Source organism: Falco biarmicus, chromosome 20 (assembly GCF_023638135.1).
Source record: "Falco biarmicus isolate bFalBia1 chromosome 20, bFalBia1.pri, whole genome shotgun sequence".
NCBI lineage: Eukaryota > Metazoa > Chordata > Aves > Falconiformes > Falconidae > Falco > Falco biarmicus.
In genome coordinates this window covers 1,713,749-1,741,418 of record NC_079307.1, presented here as the reverse complement: position 1 = coordinate 1,741,418, position 27,670 = coordinate 1,713,749, and the positions used below count along the sequence as shown (strand labels likewise).

Below are 27,670 nucleotides of genomic sequence, written 5' to 3'. Positions count from 1 at the left end.
CAAACCAGGAGCTTTGCAGAAGCACACAAAATGTGTGCATGCTAGTGCATGGGCAGCGTAGCGGGTGGTACGTGTACCCCCTCCCATGTATCTGCTCTGACGTCAGGAAGAGTAAATTCCATTAGCAATGATATTTTGGGCCTTACAGTTCTGGTGGTGAGAAGAAAACAAGCACCCCCCGGCTACGCTCGGTTGGAAAATAAATGACATAACCTGGGCTGGCTTTTCATGTGCCTTCTGCCTTGACATGCCATCCAGCTTGGTTCCTATCCAGCTGACCAGCCATTCCCAAGGCTGGGCTGGTTACAGGAGAAGACAGGTTGAGAAGGGGAAAAATTTCCACTAAATTAAATTATTTTAGCTGGAAAAATAAACTCTCACCGCAGCTTGAAGCAGATGCCTGCCCGGTGCCTCCCCTGCTTAGCATGAGGTGCTGCCATGCAGCAGGAGGACTCGCTCCCAACCAAACTGCTCCGTGCCGAGCCAGGGAAAGGCAGATGTGTGAGACCCACCTCGCTCCCCTGACACCCCCTTGGCGCTGTCCCCCAGCGTGCCACTCGTGCGATGTGGTCCTCAGGGCTGAATAACCCAAGCTCCGTGGGGATGGGGCAGCAGCCCTTTGCCTTTCGGACTGCTTGCAGCCTGGCGTGAAGCCATCGCTCCCGTGCTGCCGGCTACGGGCCAAGGGCTGCGGCAGCCCTGTCTGACCCCCTTTTGTGGCTCTTTTCTCTCTGGGTCTCCAAACCGATGTTTTTGTCCCCGACACCGCGCTGCCTCACTACCCCCAGCCCCCTTGGCCGAGGGGGAGCCGTCAGGGCAGAACAAGGGGCTATTCTTTGTGGAGAACAGTGGGGGATCTCATAATGGGGTGGCTGGCCCTCAGCCATCACCCACCACTGCCCTCCACACCTAGGTCACGTCTGGGCGCTGGCATTTATCAGGACAGGGCTGCGTCAGGCACCGCCAGTGGATTTGCACAGGAGGATGGGGAGACGGAGTCGGTGCTCGGGCATCACTGGCAGCAGCCGGGGGGTGGCCTCTGTGTCTGCAGAGGGGTCCCGGGCTCAGCATTTGAGCACAGCCAATGTCGGATATGGAATTTTTAACGTGTTTTCTTAAAACTGATGCATTTGTGTGTTTCGGAGGGGGGGAGTAGCGTGGGCTGGTGGCTTGTTGCTGAGAGTGCAAGTGAACCATCCCGCTGGACCCTTCTCCAGCAGCACTGCAAGCCCAGAAGCAGCCAGGCCAGTGAGGGTTAAGGGACAGAGTTACTTCCAGCTGGCTTTGCAGTGTCCCCCTCACTCTCCATGGCAGCTGGGAGCCCTGCAGCCCCATGTGCTGGTGCTTGGAGCGGGCGCTGTTTGTTTTGGATGGAGGCAGGCTTTGTCTGCAGAGCCGCCGGCCAGTTTTCCGCAGCCCACCTTATAAACTTTCCCAGCCTCGGCGTTCGTCGCACCCAGCAGCTACCTGGGCTGCCGGCACGGCCAAATATTCTCATCGCCAGGTGCTATTTCCATGCCTGACCTCCCCGCAGTGGCAGATGTCGATGTGTGGGTGGGATGCTTGCAGGGCTGGAGAGACCTGCCACCCCCATCCCGTCTTCCCGTGATCCCATCCAGCGCGGCTGTTTCCACTGCAGCCCTGGCTCACCCTTTCCGTGAGATATTTCCCCACTTTGCTTCGTGTATCCTCTGCAAGGTGATGAGCTCCGGCTGCAATGCTCCACAGTGGTCACTGCACGGAGCACGGTGGGTACCAGGAGCCTGGGGAGGATGCAGGAGGTTGCAGGAGCAAGTGAGGATGCCCAAGAGTTGCTGTGGGCAACGTGGAAAGAAAAGGGGGGAAAAAAATCAGGTCTTTGACTAAATCCAGCTAAGGACGGCAGTTCTCTCCATCTGCACAGACCTTTTCCTCCGTGAAATGTTGTGTCTTCACTTTATAAAAATGAGAATGTTCATTTTGCGTGGCTGAAATCCCAGAAGGAACAAGGTCTGGGGGAAGGGGGGAGCTGAGTGAAGCAGGGCTGTCCCAGTAGTTCCAGGCTGGGGCAGTTACTGGCTCCCCAGTCTCCTGTGGCTATCAAAGACTACCTTTGGGCTAGTGCTGGGCTCTGCTGGGGGGAAGACCCTGTCTGTGGGAGGACCTGGGTCAGGGCTAGGAGGCACTGTGCAGGAAGGGCTGGGAACAGCTGACGGGCAGCCTTAGCAAACCTCTGCGCTTTTTTTATTTGGGTTTTTTCCTTCTTTCCTGTTAGAAAAAGCTCATCTGGGGAGTTTTTCCTGCCAGCCTTCCTCTGCGCTGCAGGAAGGCCAAGCAGCAACTTCCCTGAGGGTGGCCAATTTTCCTTAGCCGCTTTCCAGGGGATTTCTCCCCCATTCCTTTGAAACTCTTCTCCCTGCCCGAGCAGCTGTCGAGCAGGGATGGTGCGGGGCCAGGTCGCCCCACGGAGCTCTCCCAGCCCTCGGCAGCAATAAAGCTGTCGGCAGAGGCGGCGGTTGGGCCGTGTGCTGGAGATGCGCTTAGGGGAGGCTGAGCTGCCGGCTCGACCCAGCTTCCCTTCGCTCGCCGCCTGTCTCGCCCTCCATCGCTGCCGGCATGTGCCAGGAGACAAAGCTGGCGCCTCTCCCGCCGGCGAAGCAGCAAAGCCGTCAGCCAAGACGTCTGGTGAGAAGGAAGAGGCTGTCTGCGAGCGCCGAGGGAAGCCCTCCGCCGACCCTCTCTGCTCCATCTAGCTTCTCGCCCGCTTTCGCACAGCCAGGAGGGAGCTGCCTGAGGCTCCGTCGGGATCTCTGCGGCCATCTGGAAGGGAACCGATGGGATCGACAGCCCTGATGCAACGCACGTGCTGGAGATGAGTTCACTCCTTCCCAACGCGTAGGCTCGTCCTTGCTTCGTGCATGGGGAAACTGAGGCAGGAGAGTGCCGGAGCTGGTGCACCAGGATCCTCAGGTCTCCCCTGAGGACTGCCTGCCAGCAGGAAGCTGAGGGTTTTAATAAGGACTTTCCATCCTGTCCAAAATTCAAAATTTTCTGACTGTTGGCATTGTCTTTAAATTTAGACGTTTGGAGTTTCACCGAAAAAGAAATATTCGCAAGAGGAAATATTTCCTTTTGTCTTTACAAATAAGATGGAATATGAGAGAGGAATCAGGGCACAGCACAGCACTAACCCTCCTGAAATGCGATGCTTTCATAATCCTGAATAGGTGTTTTCATCAAATTGAAACATGCCTGCAAAATTCTGTCTGGCAAAACTCTATTCAGCTGGAAAAACACTGTCTCTCTTTCTTTCCCTTCCAGTTATCTCTCTAGACCTCATACAAAGTCTTATTTATTTGCTCCCTTTTCAGATGGTCTTCACTTCTCCATCTCTAGGCATCCACAAATCATGATTTGCCTCTCTAGCATCAGGGACTCGCTGAGAAAACATGAAGGACTTTCTTTTTTAATTTCCCTTTTGTTGCTCCTGTTCCTTCTGATCCACTCTTGGATGTCTCTGAGCTTTTCAGTGAGTCTCGGAGCTAGAAACATGGTTTCTTCGATGGCACTTGAGAAGCTAATGAAATTATTCAGCCCTGGCACACGAAATCAAGCATCCGTTCGATACCTTTGGATTTATCAGCGCTGCGGCAGGGATGTCTGTGCATAGGGTTGTAGGACAGCAGCAAGAAGTTGGTGTAACCCCAAAACTGTACAGTCTGTGGGTTTGGGGTCTGTTATGGGTGTCTCTACGTAGTCCTTCAGGCTCGGAGCGCCTGTGGGCTGAGGTTTATGAGCAATCCTGTGGATGCCTTTGGGAAAGGTAGAGGGGGGGTGGCTGGAAAAGCATCTCTGGGGGTGCAGAGACGATGCACACCTGCGGTCTGTACCTGTACCAGGCGCTCCTGGGAGGCGTGTGAAGGGATGGAGACAGTCGCATGCAGGGAAGCAGCTCCCTGCCTCCTGTCCTGGGACATGGGGGTGGGCGTTTGGGACCTTTCTGCTTTAGTCCCTGTCTCCCATGCTATTTCTGTTCATCCTGGTACTCAGGGAAAGCAGGGGTCAGGAGAAGCCGTGTCCCTTTGCAGTGTCACCAGGGGGCTTGCTGAGGGATAAAGAGGTATTTCTGAACTTAACTGCTCGTTGGAAGCTCCAGGCTGACTTTCTCACGGGAAGAGCGGACTTGGCCCCTCTGAACAGGCCCAGGCCTCCAAATTACCCCCTGCCTGCGTGTATTTGTGCATGTGCAATCTCCCAGGCATCTCTTCCCCCATGGCACATGCTCTGGCTGAGCCCCTGCTGTCCATCCCCGTGGCCTCGGGTACGGCGGTGATGGGGCGCGGTGGGTTATTAGGAGGGGTGTCCAGCAGCGCGCTGGGGGCTGTGTGACTTCACGTTTCCCTTCCAAGGCGGAGGATGCTTGTTCAGTCAGCAGTCCAGCGAACCCAACAGCCCCCCAGGCCAGCTTGCAGCTCAACTGGAAATAGATATGGTCCCCATCCCGCCCTCGTGTTGTTGTTGGCAGGCGGGCTCGGAGGCCTCCAGGTTGGGTCTGTCAAGAGCACAAGCGAAGGAAAATTGTTCTCATCTGAATAAACATGATCAGCTGCTGCCAGCAACTCCAGTGCCCCAGCAAAGGATTCACATGGCCAGGCATTTTCTCCGGTCTGGGTAACTGGTTTGACTGGCAGGTCAGGATTTGTGTCTCTTTAGTGGGTGTTTGCAGGGGATGTTGCGTTGCTCGTCCTCCCGCCAGCTCCTAAGTGATGGAGTTGGGTGGGGGCAGGCACCTTCGAGCGTTGCTCTTCTCCAGGGACCACCTAATTGCCTCTGATGCAGGGGAGCTTTCTGCAGACGTAGTTGCACTTGGCCAAACGATGGGAGAACAGGCGCTCAGAGCAGGAGGAGGTGACATGTCAGGGCTGCTGATGCTGGAGCGACAATACTGCAGCCAGCACCAGCTTTGCCTTTTCGACCCATTTGCAGCAGTTTGCTGCTTTGGCTTCGTATCGGATTAATCAGTGTCTGTCTGTGTGCAGGCTCATGTGTTGGCTGCCGGCTCTGCGGAGGTGAGCTGCTGACGGACAGTATCCTGCAGAGCCAGCTGCACCCTGCTGAGCTCACACCAGGTAGTAACCGATGTGTAACTCTCTCCAAACGCTGTCACTTTTGGCCCTTCTCTACGTGTCACCAAAAGCCAGCTCACATGGTGCTGATGGGACCTGTTCTCTATAGCCTCAGGCAGGGGATGCAGTACGGCGTGTGTCACCATTGCGGAGCTGCGTTGCAAAACCATCTGCTCGAATATCTGTTCACAGCAGATAAAACTGTGGCTTCCCCCACCGCGGGGCTCTGCAAGGAGGACGTGGGTTTTCCCAGAGCTGCAGAACGTGACCGTGCTGCGAGCTGGGCGATGCTGGCGAATGTGCTAACTCCCCATCACCCAGCCAACCTAAACAGGACCAAGTGACCCAGTGCTATATATTATCTTATATCTCCTCTTCACTGATGCAGGCCCTGGGGCTGGTGTCTGCTGCAGAGGAATTTCTCTGCCCTGAGCAGGGGGCGGCTCTGGACCCCCAGGGGATCTGCCTGGTTGTTTGGGGAGGAAAATATCCTCGCTCTGTCTTGGCCGGATAACAGAACACGGACTCGTGCTTCTTTGTGTGCGCTGTGAGCATCACCAGTGTGAGACGGGCCTGTCTCCATCAGTACCGGCCGTGCTCAGCCCCGCTTGGGTTTGTTGCATGGTGGCTGTTTTAATGAGAAACCTGCCCTAAAAAAAACTGCCTGGCTGCGACTCAAACCAGCCCTTACGCTCTGCTTAGGAGAGTCTCGTATAGCTTCGATCTGTTCCTAATTGCCACGAAGCAAGCCAAACCCCACCTGCTTCCTACCACCCACGGGCAGGCCACCAGGCCCACTTTGCCTGGTGAACTGCACAGGTTTTGACTCGCCTCTTATTGCTACCGTCTCCTCCAAGACATTTCCAAAGCCTCTGACCAAAAAAACGTTCGGAAACCTCCCTGGAGTGGGAGCCTTGAGCACTCAAGGCATGAAGGATGGCGGTCGTTTTCTAACATCTCCATCTTTCTGGGTACCTCCTGGCACCAAGTGATGGAGGGGGCAAGAAAGCCTCAAAGCTACTTAAACTGTGAGGAATTTTTCCTCCTTTAAACCACAGTGCCCTGCACAGTGTGCATACCCCATCAGCACAAGGAAACAGTATCTGCGTTCTTCTTTTACTGCTCGCTCTCGATTTGGTGATTAAGAAAACGGGGGAGCTGGGGGCACTCATTCTTGACCTTGGGGAAAGCAGGAGGCTTGTAAAAACTCTGAGGTGCTGCAGGAATTACGAGGCAATTAAAAAAAATCAGGCCAGAGCTGGGACGACGTCAGTAAAACCTGGAGGAACTGATGTCAGCTCCGGGCAGGACGTGGGGACCGATGCCTCTGCCCTCTCCTCCCAGTGCTGAGCCCCTGGGGTTGGTGGTGCTGAGGCCTCATGCTTCCCACTGGCATGTAGCTGGAAATGCAGGAGATTGAAGAGATTTTGGGGCTGGATGGGCTCTTTTTACTTGGTGGATTCAGCTGACTTCAGTCCTTCCCCCACAAACGCAAGTCCTGTGTGAGCCCAGGCGGAGGGTGTTTTATGTATGTGAGATGAATAGCCACCAAAAAAGCAAAAATTAATATTGAAGACGTGAGGAGGGCTCCCAAAACACTTTTTTTTGGGGTGTCAGAGGCCCAGCTCTAAAGGGGAGCGTATTTTGCTCACGGCTGGATCAGAAGGATTAACCCCAGGGAAGCTGGGTTTTATTTATATAGGATTTTATCAAGACTCAGCTTGGGTTTCCTGACCTGGTAAGAACAAGAAGAGAGAAATTAGCTGGGCTCAACAGGAATTAACACGCTTTTTTTTTTTTCCATTTTCCATTTCTCATTATGATGACGATCACTTCCAGATCTGGGTCTTTCCAAGACTGGGGACTAATGTCCTCAGCTGGGGTTGCGGCTCAGGATTGTCAGGCTGGTGTTTGAATGTTTCTCTTCCGTGTAAGTGATTTCTCGTGCAAACCACTTGAGTTAAAAGTGCGTGGTGACAGGGAGCGAAGCCTGTTCTCTGCTTCCTCTTAGGAAAGTCCCAGAGAACCTTTGTCAAGCTCTTAGGCCATGGTGAGAGTGTTTGCTGACGTCCTCCGACCAGTTTTAAAACGGGAGGAGGCAAAAAAAAAAAAAAAAAAAAAAAAAAAGTCAGGGTTTTGGTCTGCATTTGCTATGCTCCCGTTCAGCAGGTTTGCTTAACTTTGGTCATTTATTTACTTGTCTGCACTGGAGTGCTGGCTGGATTGAAGCGATGCACGCATGTTTTTTTAGGGCGGATGAGGACTTAGAATAAAACACGGGGCTGGCCCGAATGTCCCGAGAGGGTCCTGGGGTGCGGCGCGAGCTCCCTGGGGTGTGGGCTCGGTTTGGCTGTGCGCCGCTCGGCAGCTGCATCCTTACTGTGTATCTCTTCCTCCGGGGAGAGGGAAGTGGATGCACTTCACATGAAGCAAAGTTACATAAACCGTGGGGGCCGATGGGGATAACTTGGAAATGAAACGGTCGGTCGGGCTGGCAGCCAGCCGGGGGTCGACTCGTGCCGTCGCTCTTAGGGACCGGGCTGTCTCGGAAGCAAAATGACTTCGGCGCCTACTAATGCGACAAAACCCACCAGTGCTCAGCTGCTGGGGAGAGCGGGGCTTTGGTGTTTGAGAGCAGGGCACCCCCAAAACAGAGGCAGACCAAACTGTGAAGGCGAGAACGAGCACAGCTCACTGCACCCGGTGCTCCCTGTTTCTGAAGCCCTGGAAAGATTTCCATGGTGGAATTGCATTGCACCGCCCGTGTTGGGAAGGAGAGGGTCTGGGGTACGTGGCATGTGTGTCACTGCGGTGCCAGGCTGTTTTCCACACAGCTGGCTTGAAATCTTTGTCAAACGGCACATTTCATGCGGTTTTGTTGTTTAAGCTAAAAGCTGCTTTGGGGGATAAGTGTGTGGGGCTGGAGGTGGGAATTGAGGTGACGGCTGAACTGGGGAGGATACTGGTGGGGGCACAGAGGGGGACAGTGCCTCAGCCTCCCAGCTCAGTGCTCACTGCTTTTGGGGACAGGTCCTAGGAGACACCAGCCTGATGCTCAGGGCTCAAATAGCTGAGTGTGCCACCCCCAGCCGGCGTTGCACAAATGCTGTTACTGGAATTACCCCAGCAGAAAGCGAGCGAGCAGGACGCTTTGACCCCTCTGCGCTCCGCCAGCCTGGCTACGACTTCAAGGGAGCAAAGATCTTTTTGAGGGCTGGTGTTCACAGCGTCCCATGACTCTGCTGATTCCTGGCTGTAGAAATTAAAAGCCTGGAGGAAACGGTCTCCTCCAACGTCCCGGCACAGGCTGATTCCGAGTTGGGGGGGGACGGGACGGGACAGGAAGCACAGGCTTGGTGTCAGGCTGCTCGATCCGCAGCTGCTGCAGCGAGCAATACTTCAAAGCCCAAACTCTTGCTTGGTTTGCACGTGTCTGCTGGGAGAGGCTGTCCTCCCAGCAAAAGCTCTGCTGGCTGGGATGGAGGGTGGGCACAGGACAGACCCTGAGCCTGAAAGCACCCAACCAGGACCACACAGACTCTTTTTTTGAGGTTTAGGAGTGCTCTGTGCATGGGGTCTGGCACCTCGCAAGCTCAGCACAGTAGCCCTGGGGAGCAGATCCTCACGCTGTAGGGGCCATGTGGGCACCGGTCCCTTGCCCCAGGCCAGTCCTGCCTTTTGCAGCTTCGTTTTTATGGGCAGCGAGGCCTGAGAGCAGCTCATTACCTTCCCTGCTTGCTCAGGTTATATTTGCTGGCTTTTCCCTCCCTATAAAACAAGAATGCAGAAGCACAGGCTCGTGCTGGGGGAGCAGCTTAGGGGGCTGGAGGGCAGCAACCCTCGCAGGGAGGTTTTGCTCCATCTGCTGCAGGGAGCAAACCTTTCCCTGCCCTTAGCAGCCCGTCGAAGGAAAGGGACATTGCACAGGGTCCCAGCGAGCAGAGAGCCAAGCCAGGGAGCGGAGGGCTCTTCCCCTGGGTTTTTCCCCTCCCGGATACCACAGATGCCATGTCTGGGTTATCCACATACCCTGACAGGTTGTTGGCTTTGAGATAAAGCTCAGAAGCCCTTTAGCAAAAGGATTTGCTCCATCCATTTTTCAGAGATGGGATGCCCTCGCTGTCTAAGGCGCAGACAGGAGTTTATCCTGTGCCCTTAATGTCCCTGAGCTTTTCCCACTTGTCCGTGACGCTTTGCCTTCCTGGCCGGAGGTGATGGCTCCGGAGTGCAGCACTCCACTCTCTTATCTGCCCGCCCTGTCTGGTTCCCCCGCTGCCAGCTCCAGATCAAACACAAGGAAGCCAAGGATCCGGGCTATCACCGCTCTCCTGGGAAGCAGATAGCAAACAAAAAAAAAAAGACATTCACAGCTCTAACGGCAGCACATCTGGTGGGGAGGGAGGATTTTGCTTCCTGGGGGACAGCCCCCCATCCTCTCCCCATCTTCCAGAGGGGCAGGTGCTCCCCATCTCTGTTGCCTTCAGGTTTGGGATACCCCCCAGGTAGGACGTCTCCGATGAGCTGAGCTTTCAGAGCTTCGGGAAGAAGCACTGGCAAAGGCAGCTCTCCGGTCACCCTCCCAGGCTGGCACTTGGCTGCCAAAAAAAACGGTGCAACAAGCCCCAGGAGCCCTCGCAAAGAGCAGCTGCCTCCTCCAAGAGCAACAGGCAGGAGGTTTCTCGGTGGGACCCGCTGCCACCCGCATCTGCCTGCATCCCATGGCGGTGGTCCTCGCACGGCAAAGCAATAGGGACACAGATGTTGGGTATTAAATGCCAACAGCCGCGCTCAGCTGTTCTCCCAGGCTTTGGCTGTGGTAGGAATTAAAGCCCTGCCTTGAACAGCCCTACCAAGCACATTCCCATCCCTGTGTAACCGCTCACGTATCCCTGTAACCCCCTTTACAGCAAAACACCTTGTGGGCAGTCAGCAGGGAAGGGAAGGTTTCTGCTGATCAATGCTCCCATAATCACTTCTGGCTTGATTAATACATTTTACCTGTCTCCTCCTCCTCGGAACCCATCTGAGAGCCAAGCTGTGATTTTACCCTTGAGAGAACCTCAGGTTTTTGCCCGTTCTGAGGGACTGCATTAAAATGTAAGGCCTTAATGAGAATGATACGGCTGCAGCAAAGAAATCCAGCCTCGCTGCTGTGTTTCCTGAATGATTTTCATCCCGCCTGATGGTATCAGATCAGCGGATGGTTGGGGTTTTTTTTCTGGTTTATGAATGAATGTGATCCTTTTGCAGAAAGGGAAGTGTCAGCTTGGATGCTTTCGTCCTCAGATTTTTCGTGATCATTAATAAAGCCTGCAGTGCTTTCAGTGAGTGCAAGCCAAAGGTTTGGGATGTAACAGCTTCCTAGTGGAAAAAGTGAGTTCCTTCCAAATCAGAAGGCTTTTTGCAAAAAAGACACCTTGTTTCTGATATCTTCTTTTCACTTTATTTCCAGCACTTCGTTTAGCCCTTGGGGGGGGGGGGGGGGAAGCCAGTGTGAAGTATTGTCAGAGGTCATTTGCCTTGGTTTAGGTGAGATTTTGTATTCAGGTATGTATTTATAATAGAGCTGCCGACTTCTGGCACGTGGTAAGATACTGAGAGGAAACGTTTCTGCCTGGTTAAGAGGGAACAACAACCGGGTGCTGCCCAAATGGGGCACTGCAGCTGCTTGTAGCTGAAGCAGAAGATGCTGTGAACGCCGATTAGAGCCAGGCTGTTCCCAAAGCGGGTGAGCACCCCCAGAGATTTGCCATGTCCCCCTTGTCACCCCGAGCCTGGGACATGCAGGAGGTGGGAGTACCCGGAGAGGGTGCAGGAGCGGCTCAAAGGGAGAAGCCACGTTCTGCATCGCGCCCGCAGGAGTGACACTCCTGTCCGTGAACTCGTTGCAGCGGCTTGTCTCTACCTTGTGATGAATCCCAGATGATTTCTCAGCCCGAGTTGTACAGTCACTCGTGTTAGATTATCAACTGGAACTTTTACAGGCTGTATGTGGGGTTTGCGGCTTCCTTTCCCTCTCTCTGTCTCCAAAGTCCACGATTAATAAATCATCCTCTAGCCCAAGCTGAGTCTTGCTGTTTTAACTAGCTTATTTTTTTGCTGATAAGCTGGACTTTGAATTCTTCCCAAGATCACGGGTTGGGGCCAGTAATATCACGAAGCAGAGACTGTTAATCATGATATATCACATGCCAATGGCAACAGCATCAAGCACTCGCTGCGAGCAGCGCGTTTTCCTTATATCAGCATTTACAGGCAGAGCACTTGTATCTCACAGAGTTGGTGGGAGGGAAGAGTCGGGGCTCCCACCAGATATTAATTAGGTTTATTATCGGAGCCAACTCAACAGAATTGCAGGGCAGAGCTCTAAGTAATGTAAGGGGGAAATGGACACTGATGGCAGGAAAATGTTGCAGTGTGTACCTATTTCTTACACTGTATTCTACTCTTGCACCGTCTTCTGTCCAAAGGGACCCAAATCCCCCCAAGGATGGGACTGAAGGGTGGACCAAAGCCCAGACAGAACCTGCTACACCTTCTTGTTGTTTCATATTCTTCTTGCCCACCACCCTGTCAGCACATAAATTTCTTTTCCTTGACAGCTCCAGGCAAACACAGTACATTTTCAGATCCATCATGGTCTGATCCTTGTTCTCCCAGGCAGTGCCCGAGCTCCAATCCCAGTATCACTGGTGACCTTGGCCAACTGCTCCCATGGCTGTGCTGCTCTGTGGAGGTGTCTGCTGAGCCCTCCTTCTCCTCCAAGCCAGCTCCATAGAGAGGGAGGTCTTCAAGTTGTGTTCCTGTAGGATTAACCCTGCAAAGACCAGTGTGGCACACAGTGTCGGTCACCCTTATCAGAAGAGGGACCAACCCAGCTCTAGATAGAGCGGCTGAGGGGTTTGCACCCAGCAGGCTTTACTGGTGGGAGGTGGAGGCATGTCATGTGTGAACAGCCTATGGAAAGAACGGATTAATCAAGATTAAACGTAATCCTGATGAGAGCAGCCAGGAGGGCCGGTCAGGAGCCATAAGACACGTGCATGGGGTCGTGGTTACCAGCCCTGCTCTCCCTCTGCTGACGCCTGGTACCAAGCATTCCCCTCCACCCCAATCTATCTTTGGGCTGGCTGTGAACCCCCAGCCTGACTCATCCTCCCAGCTTAGCCAAAAAAAACCATCCCTTCAGTCCCAGCATCCCCCAGAGAAGTGCCTCGGTGCTGGCTGGTGGTGGCACATCTTTTATCTCGCTTGGCCTGGCAGCCCATGAATTCCTGCTCCTTTGCAATGGGGGTGGGTGAGGGACGGAGCATCGTCCTCAGTGCCCCTCTGCTTAGGAGGCAGCTCCCAGTGTCACAGGGATCAATCAGTTTGCTGTGTTGGGAAAATCTTGCTGCTCACCCAGCTGGGGTCTGGAGATCAGCCAGGGTCCATCCATGCCTCCGTGGGAAGGCAAGATGGGAAGACACGGTGAAGGCACGCTCAGGGCTTTGCAATCTTCATGGGAATTTGTCTCACTTTCCCTTTTTTTTCCTTTTGTGGGGAGGGATATTTTAAACCGTAAGGATGCCATTTTTGTTTTTCTACCGTTCAGAAAGGTCAGTGGCTGGGAGCTGATGGCGTCTGCCCTGTCCTTGCTGTTCTTGCCAAACCTACCGGCCCATGCGGCACCAACACCTTCCCCTCGACTACTTTTGCAGGAGATCAGTTTGGCTGGCCAAGGCTGGGACCACCTCAGAGGTGAGCTATGCTCCTCACCAATGAATCACGTTGGCAGGGATGTTGGCAGCATCCTCTGCGCCTCCGTGGGGTTTGCAGGGCCGATCCGGCTTGGTGAGCGCTGGCTTCCCTCCCGCCTCGCCTCGCTACAGCCATCACTTTGCGATTGAACTCCCAGGGTGAATCCCCCAAAGAGGGGGAGAGCTTCATCATGCATCTGCTGATGGATGGATGCGTGTTTACCTTGGCCTTCACCGCTTTGTGGCTGCTGGATAGTTATCTGAGTGATGAATTCATCTGCGCAGGGACCCCCGAATTGTGGGGGCAGAGGGGAAGCATCTATTATAGCGGCTTGGCACAAGGGAGAAGGAATAGCAGAGGGGAGACAGGCCGTGGTTGGACATCAAAGCCGGCCTCTGCTTCCCTAGCCTATCTCCTAGATCTCATCTGGCCGTGGTGGAAGTGCAGGCATCTCGCTCATTAGAGGCTCGTGTGTCTGTCTGCAGGGAGAGAAGGGGATTTTTGAATTCCAGCTGTACTGGGCATATTACTTTCCTACTTGCCTGCCCTGTCAGGGATGATTTTTTCATGGGGTAGAGAGCCCCGCTGCAATCACGGGACACGCTTTGGCTGCGGGCCACCACGCTGCTGTGGGGAAATGTGGCAGGGCGCTTGGGTGTTGCAGCTTGGATCACATGCAGTGCCCAGGCGTGAGCATCCCCGGCTCCGTCCAGCTGTGGTGCTGAGCTGGGGCTGCTCCATGTCTCACGCGGAGCCAGCAGCTCGTGCGCTGTGCGGTGGCTGCTGCTGAGTTTGCAGATTCCAGCAGCGGGGAGAGGGGAAGAGCTGAGACCTGGAGCCTAATCGGTGGCACCTCCTCGTGCCTGCAGATGTGTCGGCGTGGGATGGTCGTAGGGGTTTGCACAGATCTGGTGGCGGGGTAAGGTGCAGAGCTGTGTGCAAGGAACTGTAAAACCCCCCTGAGAAAGTCGCCTGCTTAGGAGGTTTCCTTGCAGTGGGCACCAGGAGGTTAGCCTGCGCTCCGGGTCCTGCTTCCCCTAAACCACTTGGGCAGCTGCCTTCTCAGGGCTGCAAACCTGTTGCAGGATTGAGTGACCCAGCACAAACCAGGAGGTTCGCAGAGGGGGACCATGGGCTTTATATCCCGCTACGAGGGTCTATAAGGCACCAGGAGGTTCTCAGAGGGGGACCACGGACTTTACATCCCGCTACGAGTGTCTACAAGGCACCAAGAGGTTCTCAGAGGGAGACCACAGGCTTTACATCCCACTATGAGGGTCTACAAGGCACCAGGAGGTTCTCAGAGGGGGACCACAGGCTTTACATCCCACTACGAGGGTCTATAAGGCACCAGGAGGTTCTCAGACGGAGACCACGGGATTTACATCCCACTATGAAGGTCTACAAGGCACCAGGAGGTTCTCAGAGGGGAACCACAGGCTTTACATCCCATTACAAGGGTCTACAAGGCACCAGCGGCTCAGAGGACGTGTAGGCAGCGATCTCTCCGGCAGCTGATACCCAAATCCCCCTTAGCAGCAGCAGGATGGGTTTGAGATGGCTTTGGTTTAGAAAATAGATACCACGGTCTCTGACGGAAAGCTAGGTGGCATGAGTCCAGGGCAGGGATGCAGGGCCAAGCACCCCTGGGTGGTTACATCCCAAAGGTGCAGGTAGATGCGCAGAGTTATTTGCAAAGAGACCTGGACCCCTATTTGTGGTTGTGCTATATTGCTCTGAAAACAAGCCCCTTTTTTTGTATCTAAAGCCAGGAATCCCAAACTCTAGCAGCACCGCAAGCAGTCTGATAGGGGAGGTGTGGGGAACAGCTTCTTGCCTTGGTTTCTCTGAGCTGCGTGTCCCTGGGGCAGGCTGTGTGACAGCCAGGCTTGTCGGAGAGACCAGACGCCTCCATCGCCTCACCTCGTCCCTTTGCACTGACACATCGCAGGGCTGTCATCAGAAGGGGCAGCAGATCCACCTGGACCTTCTGGAAGTCACCTTGGTGGCCCAACGGTAGGGAAAAACGCTAAAAACAGGGTCATGTTGCTTCTTCTCCACATCCTCGAAGCGTTCCCCACGGAAGGGGACCTTTTGCCAGCATTGTGCAACGCTGGCTCACGTTTTCCTTGAACTTTAGTCCTGCTTTAATCTATGCCACAGTAACCCCCAGGGGGAAGAATGTTTCTGATTCCCGATTCCAGTTGCTATTAAAACCTTTCAGCTCTGTCCCAGGCCGTTGTTCTGTTGTTCTGTGTCCTGTCACCCGCGTTGTCCCCAGGGCAGGGGCAGCCGTGTACATGGATCAGCGAGTGGTCCTCCGTCGGAGCCAGCTCTCCCGTCTCCATCCCCGCGGGCTGCCAGCAAAGCGATTTTGCAGATGGGTTGTAAAATCAGCCTTGTCCCCATCGCTTATCGTCCCACAGAAAGCCGCGCTGAACTCTCAGATATTTGTTTGTTTGCTTGTTTTGGCAAGAAGAGAAAGGGTCAAATTTAAGTTTGGGGAAATGTATCCTGCGTCCTTCATCGTGGCTCCGAGTGGAAAAGCTGTTCCCCGCTTCCTCCCCTTATCAGTTAATTTAGAGGTTAATGTGGGAAAGGTAGTTGGCCAGCAGCAGGCACAGTCCATGTGTTAATCGTTATTGCTGCAGTTATTAATAGCCTGACTCTTGGGTAACATGTCTGGGCAGTGCCGGATCCGGGAATCACGGATTCTAGGAGCATGTGTCTGCTCACCCGGCTCTTTCGGGGGTGCGAGGTCTGCTTTCGGGGGGCTCTCCCTACCGCCACCCAGGTGCCTGTTTCTTCCGGGTGACGGTAGTTTGGCCGGCAGCTCCATTCCCGCAGGATTTGAGGGGGGGAGGGCAGCGTAAACCCACAGGCACCGGAGCAGGCAGGGGTGGAAACTTTCCACCTTTTTGTAAGATCGGGAGCAGGAGGGGAGAAAGCAGAAGGGGTTCACACTGGCAAGGAGGGCGTGGATGTGTTGCCCAGATTACAGCCATCCGGACCCTCACTCTTTCCAGGAAAGCCCATCTCTTACCACAGCCTTCCCAGGCCCCTTTTCATTGGAAATTACAATGAGCTGCCTGTAATAATCTCAGCTGGCTCTTTCCTGGAAGAAGGCTTTGCTGTCCCACCCTCTCACTGCCATTCCCCACCCCGGAGCGCTTCTTCCAGGGAAGCCTCCAGCTCTTCCAGGATCTCTCAAGAACCTCTGTTTCACATGAGGTCAGTCACCTGCAGCCCAGCGTCTATCCCAGCTGGAGCTGGGTGCTTTAGAGCAGCAGGGGATGCGGTACAGGCATTGGGACTGGGGTCTGGTTGGGGTTTTTTCCCCTCCTTAGCTGGTTGTGGGGTTTTTTTTCAGATCCAGATATATGAACCCCACAGGGTCAAGCCGTCTCTGGGTGCTCGTGGGCGGTGGTAAAGCCGTGTTTGTGTTCCAGTTGAAGGGCTTGAAAGGGGACAAGGAAGGCAATTGAGGACCTTCATTTAATTGCCAGGACAGTTCTGGGTGTGGGCACAGGGTCCCTACTCAGAGCATCCTCGAGGTGGTAAAGCACTTCCTGCTCTGTCTCCAAAGCTTAGAGACAAAACCACAATTTTTAAGTTTCTTTAAGGCATCTACAGATGAGGCAAAGTCATTAAAGTGATGCAAACCAATTGAAATTACGCAAAGGCCCTTGGCAAACTTGCCCTCAGTTGGAGAAATCCTGATTCAGATCACTGGCCTTGAATCCTGTAGGCACCCTTGAAAAAGCTGGAAGAGACATTTGATCCAAAAAATCTATAAGGACTAAGTTTTGGTGGATTTACTTACTGAAATTCCATATTCACGTGTCACACGGTAAAGCAGGGTGCCTGTGTTCTGTAGCCTTGACTAGAAAAGTGGGAATTCAGCCTGGAGGAAAGCATCCACACGAATAAAAGCAGAAAATACAAGACCCCTACAAACCTCCCTCTGTATGTCTGAATTAACGCATGCATCCCCTTCCTCCCCGACCCAGGAGCGACCACACTGCATCTCTTGTGTGCAGGGCCATCCTCTGCAGGGCAGGACACCCACCGGAGCGTGGTACCACCGTCTTGCCCGAGGCTGGGGATGGCCATTGTGGTCCGGACAATGATCACGGAGCATGAATGGAAAATGATCTCCTGTGTTGGGCTGACAACCAGCTCTCTGTTCCCCGGGCAAGTTCTCAGCTCCTGGGTGAAGGGAGCGCTCCCACCCCAGGCAATCCCCGCTTTGATCTTCTTGCTGGCTGCATTGCATTTTCTTACTGCTCCTGAATAATTCAGTACATTAAAAAAAAAAAAAAATAGAGGCGAGGGAGAATATTCCTTTACAGCTTTATTTACTGGTTGCTTTTGAGGAGTCCCCCACAAAGCCTGCCTATAAGAGCATGGCAAGGAAACAGAGAGGAGGGAAAGCCCTCTGGTATACCCAGGCTGCCAGACGATGCTCGCACAAGACTCATGTTTACCCAAAACCATCTCAACCACCTCTTACAGCAGGGAGAGCCCAAATTCACCCTGAATGTACAGAGGACAGTGTGTTTTAGCACGTTCACATGCCACCTTTCGTGTGTTGTCAAGAGGCAGGGTATTAGTTGGGGAATACATGGGTACTGGGGCCTGTATATGATGATGGGAGCTCAGGACGAGGTTTTTTTCCTAGCTGATGCTATCCCAAAATTTATAAGACTCTGCTGCCTCCTTACCCAGCCTGCAAGCCCTGTATCTGCCTACATTGCATCCTGTGGTGGCACAGAGCAGGGAGCGACTGTGGGAGGGCAGCTGTAAAGAAAACTATCTGGCCTGTTTCTTTGCAAAATTGCCAGGAGGAAGGGGCTGGGATGAAGGAGATCCGAGTCCTTTTCCACCTGGTCCCTGCGCGGGTCTCACATTGTCCATGTTTTGTTTTGGTTTTTTATTTCTGTTTCCCCACTGGTGCGGTCTGGTTGACCGGAGCGGGGCGCAGAAGGCTTTGGGGGAAATGGAGCGAGGATTTTTGCATGGCAAAATACATGTTATTGCCAGACCCCTTTTTTCAGTTTTTGTCTCTCTTTTTTTTTTTTTTTTTTTTTTTAAATGTACTTTTGAGGATCGTCCAAACATAGAAGACTTTAACCCAAAAGGAATTTTATCCAAAGCATTTATGAGCAACTTAAAAAGGGGAAGGCAGTGAGAAGGAACTGAAAGCCAGATGTAACTACAGCTTTAGATGGCTTTTAGTTTCAAATTTTGTAGGGGCTCTGACTGGGAACCGTCGGATTTCAGCCCGTGGTCTGTAAGCGGGTATTGAGGCAACCATGAACTTTTGATCGCTTATTTCCTGGTCTTCTGCCCATCTCCAAAAGGGAGTGTCTGACCATCTCATTAAACCCTTGCTTTTAGATGCTCATATGAGGAAGGGAGCAGCCAGAATAAGCAGAAATGCTGTGAAATCCTGCACTCAGGAGCTGCGAAACACCCCAAGCAGCGCAGAGACCCGCTCCTCTTGAAGGCACATCCTGGGGGCTTGGCTCCAGAGATAGAAATTATTCAAAATAAACAGGTAAGCAATGCCTCATGTGTTATACTTCAATACAGACTATACTCTGGCATGAACTGACCTGCAAACACAAGCAAACCTTTGCTTTGCTAAGGAGGGGAAGATCAAGATAGCTGTGGGTGGGGGAGGAAAGGCGCAGATCTCACAGTGGGAGCAAGTGGCTTTTGAGGAGGAGGGCAAAGCAGAAATCCACCCACTAGTAACTGTAGTGAGGTTCTGCAACACAAGCAGGCTGTCAGGTGCTCCTCTGCGGAGGGCATCCTTGGGTAAACCTCTGTTAACCAGGATGGGGCTACGGGATGAAGCTCAGAGATGCTCAAGGCACGGGATTTCCCCTTTGCAAATGAGATCTTCTGGTACTGGTATCATTGGGGGGGTGGGGGGGAGAAGTCCCTCTGGCTGCTAGAAAAATCAGCAACAAAGCTATAATGAATCTAGAAAAACGAGCCTAAACTGGGGTAGAGGCTTGCACAGCTTCCCTGTGAAGCGATATGGGATAATTAGGATACAGCAAGACGTCAGCACCTACTTGACTTAGCATCCTCTGCTGTCCTTCTCCTCTGCTTTGAAGAAGGATGTGACAGTGTCCCTGACTAACGTGGGGGTGTTAGCGCGCAAGCTGGGGGAGAGCAGCCCCCCCCCCCCTCTCTCCCCTCCCCTGTACCCCAAGCAGCATCAGGGCCTGGTGCTCTCCAGTGCATTTAACTTTGCTCTGTGTTTTGCCAGACTATTATTAAGAAATAGGGCTCTGCCTTTTTATCATTCCTCTGAGCGTCTGTCTGATGTCATTCTGTCTGGCAACCGAGCGATCAAAAGAAGCTCCCCTGGGAGAAATTTCTCAAACAAACAGCCAGCAAGAAAAAAATAATACCCCATTAAATACAATAAAATGCAAACCCCACAGCGTCTCCCTGATAAATGAAAAGGCATCGTAACGCAGACTCTGAGCACAGAAACTTGCCTCCTACCATTCGCCCAGAGCAGGGATGCAGCGTGCCCTGCGCTTACCTGGCTGCTTACCCTTAACTGAAGCGATTTCAGAGTCTGAGATCACGAGGCTGGGGTCCGGGATCTCACAACACACACAATTCGGCCAGCAACACCTGCTCCCATCGCTCGAGCCTTCCTGTGTCACACCAGCACACTGGGACCTGCAGCCCAAGCAGGTTTAGTTCTTATGTTTTTAAGCACATTGGTTTGGGGTTGGTTTGGGGTTTTTTTGCCCTTGTATTAAGGCATATGTACGCCTGCAAAGCAAATTCTGGCTCTGCTCCTCCATATTCATTATGTCTTGCAGGTTGCAGGGGTAGCAACCACCCCGTTGCCCACCCCTGCGAGCCCCTGGGATGTACGTAGGCTTCTAGTTTTGGCAGCTGTGATTTCGATCCGCGCGGCGCTGGCAGGGTCCTAAGAGAGCTGCTCACCGAGCTGGGTAAGAGCGAGGGAAGTTAATGCAACCTGATGCAAAGCTTCGTGTGTCCCCCCCCAGGCTGGGGCAGGAGTCCCCTAAATGCCAAAACACTTCACAGCCACGTTTTTGTAAGGAAAACGACCAAACAGTGACTTGACTCTGGATTTAGAAAACAAAGATAGGAGGAATGGGTTTTTATCTGTCAGAGCAGAACGTTTGAAGAGGGGCTGTCGTCGAAGGGAGCGTACGCGCTGATGAAAAGCCGCCCATTTGAGCTGGATCCCAGCTGAATTATCTTGGATCCATCACTCACACATCTGTAGCTGTGATCCTCCTTTCCAAGCTGCTTCTCCTCGGAGCACTTTGCCGAGGTCATTCCTTTTTGCAAGCCTCGTTCCCTCTTGCCTTGCAAATCTCTCTGCCATTTTCTTCCCTCCTGCTGGGAGGTTTCGGGGCTGTCGGTGGAGCCCCTCTCCTTTTCCCCGACGAAACTGCGTGCTCTCCACTTGGCTTTGCTGGGAAACTTCCCACGAGTAGCCGTGAAAAACGGGTCCGTTTTCCTTGTCAGAGCCCTGAGTGGCCCTTGCTGACAGCCCGAGGCTGGGGGGAGCATCCCACAGCCCCAGAATGAGGCGTCGGTGGTTTCTTTGTGGTTTTGCAGGGTCGCTGCCGCAAGGCTGAGCTGAAATCCAGCGCGGAAGCTTCCCAGGGAGCAGCTCCAGAAAATCTGGGAGAGGGCGTCGAGAAGCACCTGCGGCTCAACAAGCGTCGGTGAAATACAGCGGGATGGTACCTGCAGCATCCCTGCTGCCTGCGGGAGCTCAGCCCTGGACCAGGGCTGTCCTGCTGGGGCTGGGGTCTCCTGGCTTAGGGTAATGCCAGGGGTTGCAGCAATCTCAGGGCACGCACCCACCTTTTCCAGGGTGCAAAGACCTTGGGAAATTCCGGGGAAATTTCTCTTTTTTTCCTGCTGCTCGAGGTCAGTTTCCTTCCTTGCAGATTGCAGGCTCCCAGGCAATAAACCCAGCAACGTACCACCTAGGACAGACTGTCCCTCCAGATCTTTCAGCCATTTCACCAGGGGGGGGTCATCGCTTCGCACCTTCCCACAGCAGCACTGCAGGTCCCCCGCCCCCAGCTCTTTCTTTTGCAGTGAGAGGGGAAACTGAGGCAGAGGCCTGAGCTTTCCTTTTGAATAAGGAGACCTTCTCCAGGCCCCTGCATGATCTGAAGGGATGGGGCAAATACCCTCACGTGCCAGACAGGGATTTCGCCGCACTGACGTGGCCAGGCTCAGGGCAGAAGGGAGCCTGGTTTCAACCAGAGCAATGATGAGATAAATTTAGTTCCATCTAAACCAGTCCATGCTTATACATTCACTGTGGAAACAGAGGCGTGCGGATAAATGACAGTTTTGGCACACTTCTGCTCCGCTTCTTGTCACTGCCTCAGTTTCCTCTCAAATAGAGATATTTCTCCGTCATCTTCTCCGCTGTGGGATCCTACACAAATCTCCATTTCCAGCCCTCAGAGGTGGGACCCTCACCCCCAAACCCCTCAGGCAAACCCTTTTGGGTCCATCCGAAAGGGGCTGGTATCTCTCACACTTGGCTGGGGGAGCTGCAAGGTTTTTCAATCATCTGCTAATGATAGGAAAGCAACTTTTATTCCCTCTCTCCCCCGGACTTGGCAGGAAAGGTGGAATGTGGATCGCGAGAGGTGCAGCCACCTTTCAGGCCAACAGCTGCTTTGGGGGATGGGTTGGATAAATGTGCAGGATTTCCAATCAGCCCTACACATCCCGGCCAGAAGACTTCACCGGAGCACGGGCGCAGGGGGATGGCTGACTCTGATAACGCCGCATTCATCTCGGGTGATCCCGGCTCGCGAACCCACCGCAAAGGCACCGCTTGGCAGCTGGAGATGGCCGAGAGAAAACCAGGTCAGCTTGCTTTGGAAAGAGCAGAGGGATCTCCTCCAAGACATCTTTTGCTGCTTTTTTGGATGCTAGGGCTGTCCCTACGGGAGGAACCAACCCTGCTTCGAAGCGCTTGCGTGCAAGGTGAGACTGGGGGATGTTTTTTCCCCCCTGCCTCGTGAAGGGGGAGCAGAGGTACGGCAGGGCGATGCAGCAGGCTCAGGAATGCAATTTTCTGGGGCTTTCCCATCCACCTGTTGCTGTTACCCGCTTGGCCGGCCACCTGCTTTCCATGGTGGCCATGAGATGCCTGGGCGGTGGAGGGGCCACCCCAGAGCATTCCTGGGAAGGAGATGGCACCCAGGGAAGGAAGATTCCCAGCCGTCCGCTCGCCATGGGCAGGCTGGAGAAGAGCCACATCTCTGGACAGACGGACGGACTCTGCTCCCCGCCTGACAGCACAGGACCATCTCCAGATGGCTTCCCAGCCACAAGCCGTGTCACCATCGCACCACCGTCGCCGTGTGGGACGAGGTGTTACTGCTTAGTGGGCAGACAACCTCACGCATCAAGAGATCTTGTGGGAAGCTTGGATTTCTTCTTCTTCATCTCTCCTCTGCCTTTCCCTCCAGCCGCCCCCTCCCCGCTTCCCACCCGCCCGCCCGCCCCATTTCCTATGCAGTGGGAAAGGAAACAGCCCCGAGGAAACAGGCTGGTCTGAATTTCCATCTGGGCACAGTGTAACACAGCCCCGGGAACGGCCAGGCACGCTATGATCTCCCACCCTCCAAAATCAAAGCAAGGCAAAAGCTGCCTCTCCTTTTTCCCTGTTGCCAAAAGCTAGAAATCCCATCAAGATCCAAAGCGTATCATTCCAGTGGGAGATTTATACTGGGGGAAGGAGCAGAATTGGTTATTTGATGATTGGGTTGGGCTTTTTTTTTTTTTTTGTTTAAAGTCCTTAATATCTCCCTTCCCTCTTTCACTGCATAGCACAAATCCCCTTTCCAACACATGCACGAGAGCAGAGCTGAACCGTTCACACAGAAAACAGGTGATAAATCACAGGGCAATTGATTCAAACCATTCCAGGGAATGGGAAACACATGGACAGCCTTTCTAATTAACTGTTTGATATGGCTGCGGTGAGTTTGGGTGTAGTTTCCAATGTTTTGCATTTGGCTTGTCTCAGCCCTCTCCATGGTAACTGCAGTTTACCGGAAAGTGAGAAAATCCTGCATTCAAGAGAGCTAAAGTGACTTGGTAGAGTTCAGCTCAACCACAATAAAAAAGAAAAAGAAAAGAAAAAAAAAAAAAAAGAAAAAAAGAAAGAAAGTAAATACAGTGTTTTTCTCTGCGGGAACGTTCCCTTCTCTTTCTCTTTCCAGCTGGACAAACAAAATAAAATAAAAGGTCCTCTTTATCTGGAAATCTCTGCTTTCTGGTGGGTTACAGAGCGTTCGGACCTGTTGCCCTCCGAGGCACACGCTGAGATTTGCAGCAAGGGCTGGAGGAGCAGGGGAAGGAGCCTGTTCCTCTTTTCGTGTCCCTCTGCCAGTGCTCCCAGCCCACCGAGGTACCCAAACAGCCCGTCCATCACCTCCTCCCAGCCAAACTGCCCACCAAAACACCCAAGAAGTGTCAGGCTGCGGGTGTGCCGAGACCCCGTTCCACCCACGCTGCTCAGCACATCGATCTGTCTGTGCATCTCGTGCAAGACCCATCTACGGGGTTTCTCTTTATTTGCAGGGTGGCGTTTTGCACCCAGATGTCATCCTCTGGGTCTGGGGTGGCAGAGCGCTAGCCCCAGCAGGGCGCAGGGGGCTCAGGGCATGCATGGCACGTGTTTGGTCCTGAGTTGTGCCGTTAAAGTAACCGAGCCTTTCAATTCGTAGTTTGGTTTTTTACAATTGTAGAATTTACAGCAATTCTTCAACTCCAGAAGCTCTGTTAAGGACATCAAACGCTCCGAGAGGTGGCTGCGTGTTTTGGAAGTGGAGCAAGCCCAGCTTTGCAGGAGGTGCAGAGACGTCAAACCTGCGTGCTTCTCCCATGGGAGATGGGAGCTGAGCAGGTACCCATGGGATAAGCCCCGGGAGGCATCTGGCCACCTGGAAGCGGAGCGGCGTTGGTGACCCCCCCAGCAGCAACATCAGGAGGGAGCTGAGCTGGAGGAGTTAAAGGTGACGCAGGGCATGAGGGCTGGGTGCTGCGGTAGCTGCCAGAAGAGGTTTGCAAACAAAAGGAGGATGGGGAAGGGTGGGCTGGGGGTGACGGAGATCTGCCAGGGCCACCTGGGTCACTCTGGAAGGGGTTCACAAAATGCCCTGGGGACACTCACCCCAAACGGCTCCAAGCCCCGCATGTCCTGCCGGCATCTCCAGAGTAGCCAGCACATTAAAATGTAATTTTAAAAGGAATAAAGGTTTAATCCATCTGTGTTTGAAAACAGTCTTTTCCCGTATCCTGCTTTTGGCACGTCCTCCCAGCTGGGACATTGCACCTCGCTCCGTAACGCGGGCACAGCTGCTGCAGCCGGGGAGGCGACTGCGACGCAGGCACTGAGCAGCAAACGAGCTTGGGATGTTAATATTTTATTGGCTTTTTTTTTTCCTCTCCCCCCACCACCCCCCCTGCTCTTACCTTTTCTGCACCACGACTCCCTGGGGCCCCGATGGAACATCTGGCCAAACCACTTATGGTTCCATTTATTGGCAGATAATTTATTTGCAGATCAGCAGGGAAAAGTGACCCGACCATTTACCGGAGGTATATTGGTTGACCCTTTGGTGATGCTTGCTTGAACATAGGTTCGTTAGGTGTTTGGAGCCTGATCCAGACCCAAGGAAGTCAAACACAGATCTCCCCTCTAAGATCCAGGGCTGTTAGATCTTGATCCAAAAACACTGGGGGAATTAGTCAAATAAATGCTCTGTGAATATTATTACATATTATTCATTCTCTGGGAATATTTTAAAGTATTATTCACTTCTTGTGCATAATATTAAAGCAGCTCCCACTCAAAGAAGGAAATTAAATTGTAAAAACCAGTGTTTCTCTCTGTCCTTTTATCTTTTACGCTCTTTTTTTCCCCCCACCATCACTTTCTTCCAGCCTTTATTTTCGGCAGAAGCGCCCCAGATCCCAGCGCACTGGCAGTGTGATCCAGGGACGATCTTCTGGATCCGTGCTTTCCCAGCACCTCTCGCTGCAGGGGCTTGCCTGTCATCCTCCCTACTGCTTATTTGTGTTGTAGCTGTAAGCTCAACTCATTGCATCTGAAAGGTGTCAACAGGCTAATACTCCCTTGTCAGCAGACTCTTCAAAGCTCTCTTAAGCCCTTCCAATGGCCGTGGATCCTATTCAAATTCTGTTCCCCACGTTTAGCTAAAATTATCCAGCTTTCAAAAATATATTTGATTTTTATTTTTTTTTCCCTTGCACAATCAAAAGCGTGGGCTTGTTTTTCTTTTGAATCAAAATGCAGAGGCATTTTCCAAGGAGGCATTTTGGAAAAAATAATGAAAATTTCGCAAATTTTGCAGCCAAAAGCAATTGACCCTTTTCCCCAGGGAGGAGTTTCATTTACTTCTGGCATTGCCACGCATACCGGTGGTCAACCCCATCGTACACGTGGCTAATCACAGCGTATAAAATGAAACAGGATTCTTTGCATGGGCTTTTGGGAACAACAGCCAGAGCCTGCGTACAGGGAATGCTTCACAGCTGGGCACGGCAGTGCAGAAACCCCTTCCCACATGCAGGGCACGAGGCAGTGCCACAAATCCTGCCAGTTTTCCAGCACCCGTGGACCAGCAGGACCCGGGAGCCGGCAGCTGATCCCATCTTGATGGCTGAGAAACTTCCCAGTGCTTCCAAAACACTCTGAAAAACGCAATTTCCCCTGTTCCTGGATAGCACCTGGGGACCGACCTTTATTTTTACAGACTCAGCCTGTGCGCCAGCCTCCGTGCACGTTTTTAGCAGCTTTGTCTAACTGTTAACACCCTGCCCGCCTCTCAGTCACCACCCCGGTGGGAAAGAGTCCCCAGCGATGGTCGGAGCAGCATCCTTTGCTGAATCAGTGATGGAAATGCTTTTTCTTAATGTGCCCCACACAGACGGCACCGTGGAGAGACGCCTCTCCTCCCAGGGCTGTTTGAGGTCCGTTAAAGCCCTGCAGAAACGCAGGCAGACCGAGCTCTGAGTGATAGTGGATGCTGACTTCTGCGGTTTTGTTGACCTTGCTGAGTTGCTGGCCCCGTTAAAGGCTTACTCATTGATGGTGACACAGTTGGGAACTGAAAAAGGAGAACATCTTCCAGTCTGGGGGGATAACTGCCTTCCACTTTCCGCTCCGGCACTGACTTACTACGTGACCTTTGTCATGTCATCTCATCTCCCTTGTCTCCTCCACAAAAGACAGCCTGTGATGCTCATGGAGGTGCTGCCCTTTCCAGCCCAACTACCCGTGGAAAGCCAAGGATCGGTATTTTTAAAGGCAGTAGCCACAGTGATATTTTCTTCACAGGCTCTGTGTTCCTGCATTTCTAAATCCTTAGCTCTTTTAATTTCTTGGGGAGAGCATCTGGTTTCCAGCTCTGGGTCTCTCCAATCTGTCATTTTACACAAATATACAGACATCCCTTTTTTGGATGATGGATTAGGGCAGCACTTTGGCTTGGATCACACAGCCCAGACTGGAAGAGGGGCTTTGAAGTCGTGAAATCTTCATGTTCCCGTACTGCCAGCAGAACAGCGCACAGGAGAGATGTACATGCTGGGAAACACAGACCCTGGCTCATTTACACTGCTCCAGCGTCATCCCGTATAACATTACCCACTAGTTAATTCACCTAAAGGGCATCGTTACCCTCTGCTTCCTCCACAGTAAGAGGCAGGGAGTTGGATCTCACATGGATTTACACGGGAGGACATGCTCCTGGCCTTCGAGGGAGCCCTCGGGACCACCACTACCATAGACCCCTTGCCTAAATCCCTATAATAATATCCCATCCATCCACTCTGCGCTGCCAGAGCGGTGCAATGCCAACTGAACGCATGCACAAATTGCCTCCACAGCAGAAAACGCCCCTGTGTTCATTTCCCAGCATCTCCATCCCTCCGCGTCACAGGGATTTGGTCTGGACACCCCCTTGGCAGTGACAGCGGGGCAGCCTTGCCTGTAGGACCTAGGGCACGGGGGGGAACAGCCTGTAGTTTGTCTCCCAAAATGAGTGCTGGGTCCCAGGACCGTGTGAGAAGGCTCCTCTTGGAAAAATATTCGTAAACGCTGCGATGATTTTCTGCTGATTTACTAGCCGAAGCCGTAAATCAGCACTTGTCAGAGGCTTGAGTTACGTGCCTGTGCCGGAGATTGATGGAGCCAGCTGCCAGGAGGAATTACCAAGCAGCAAACTTGAGTCTGAAATCGTTGTTTTAGGCCTCGGAGCAAACTCAAGTATTCAGGTGATTTATACAGGAGGAAACGGCTTTATGTCCTTTTCAACTGGAGTCCCGAATCCTGCCAATAAAGACCTGCAAAATCTCCTGGTTTTAATCTCGCACGCGGGAGGGACACCACCAATTTAATGAATTTAGGCTCTGAATTCACCACTAGGATATAGGCTTAGGGGGGAAGTCCTGCCCTCAGTGGGAGATTTTGCCTCAGCCTTCTGCAGAGCAACAGTTTACCCCGCTCGTGCTGCCCATCTGTTTTTCTTACCCCACCTTTTACCTATATTTTTGATACTGCCCTTGGATAACGCCCACAAAAAGTCTCTGCGATGCCTCGGTGCATGGATGCTGCAGTGATGCGCAAGACCAGCTGGAGAGGGATTCTTTGGCTGTCCGGCACAGGGTGGAGCTGGGTCAGTTAGGAGAAGGATGTCAGGTGTAGCATACAAGTAAATAGTGAGTTAATAAATAAAGTGCCAGCA

The 27,670-nt window shown here is 53.0% G+C and overlaps 1 protein-coding gene across 3 annotated transcripts in view; it reads left to right on the top strand.

The window, feature by feature from the left end:
• Positions 1–27,670, top strand: part of SNX19 (sorting nexin 19) — a 139,624-nt gene that overhangs the window by 107,867 nt on the left and 4,087 nt on the right. For 2 of the 3 annotated variants that reach the window (XR_008819109.1, XR_008819105.1), the window contains 2 exons: positions 18,246–18,405; positions 20,475–23,914. The gene's annotated coding sequence lies outside the window, so the exon portion shown is untranslated. Of the gene's footprint in view, positions 1–18,245; positions 18,406–19,699; positions 23,915–27,670 lie in introns of all 3 variants that reach the window. The other variant, XR_008819106.1, reaches the window with a different exon arrangement.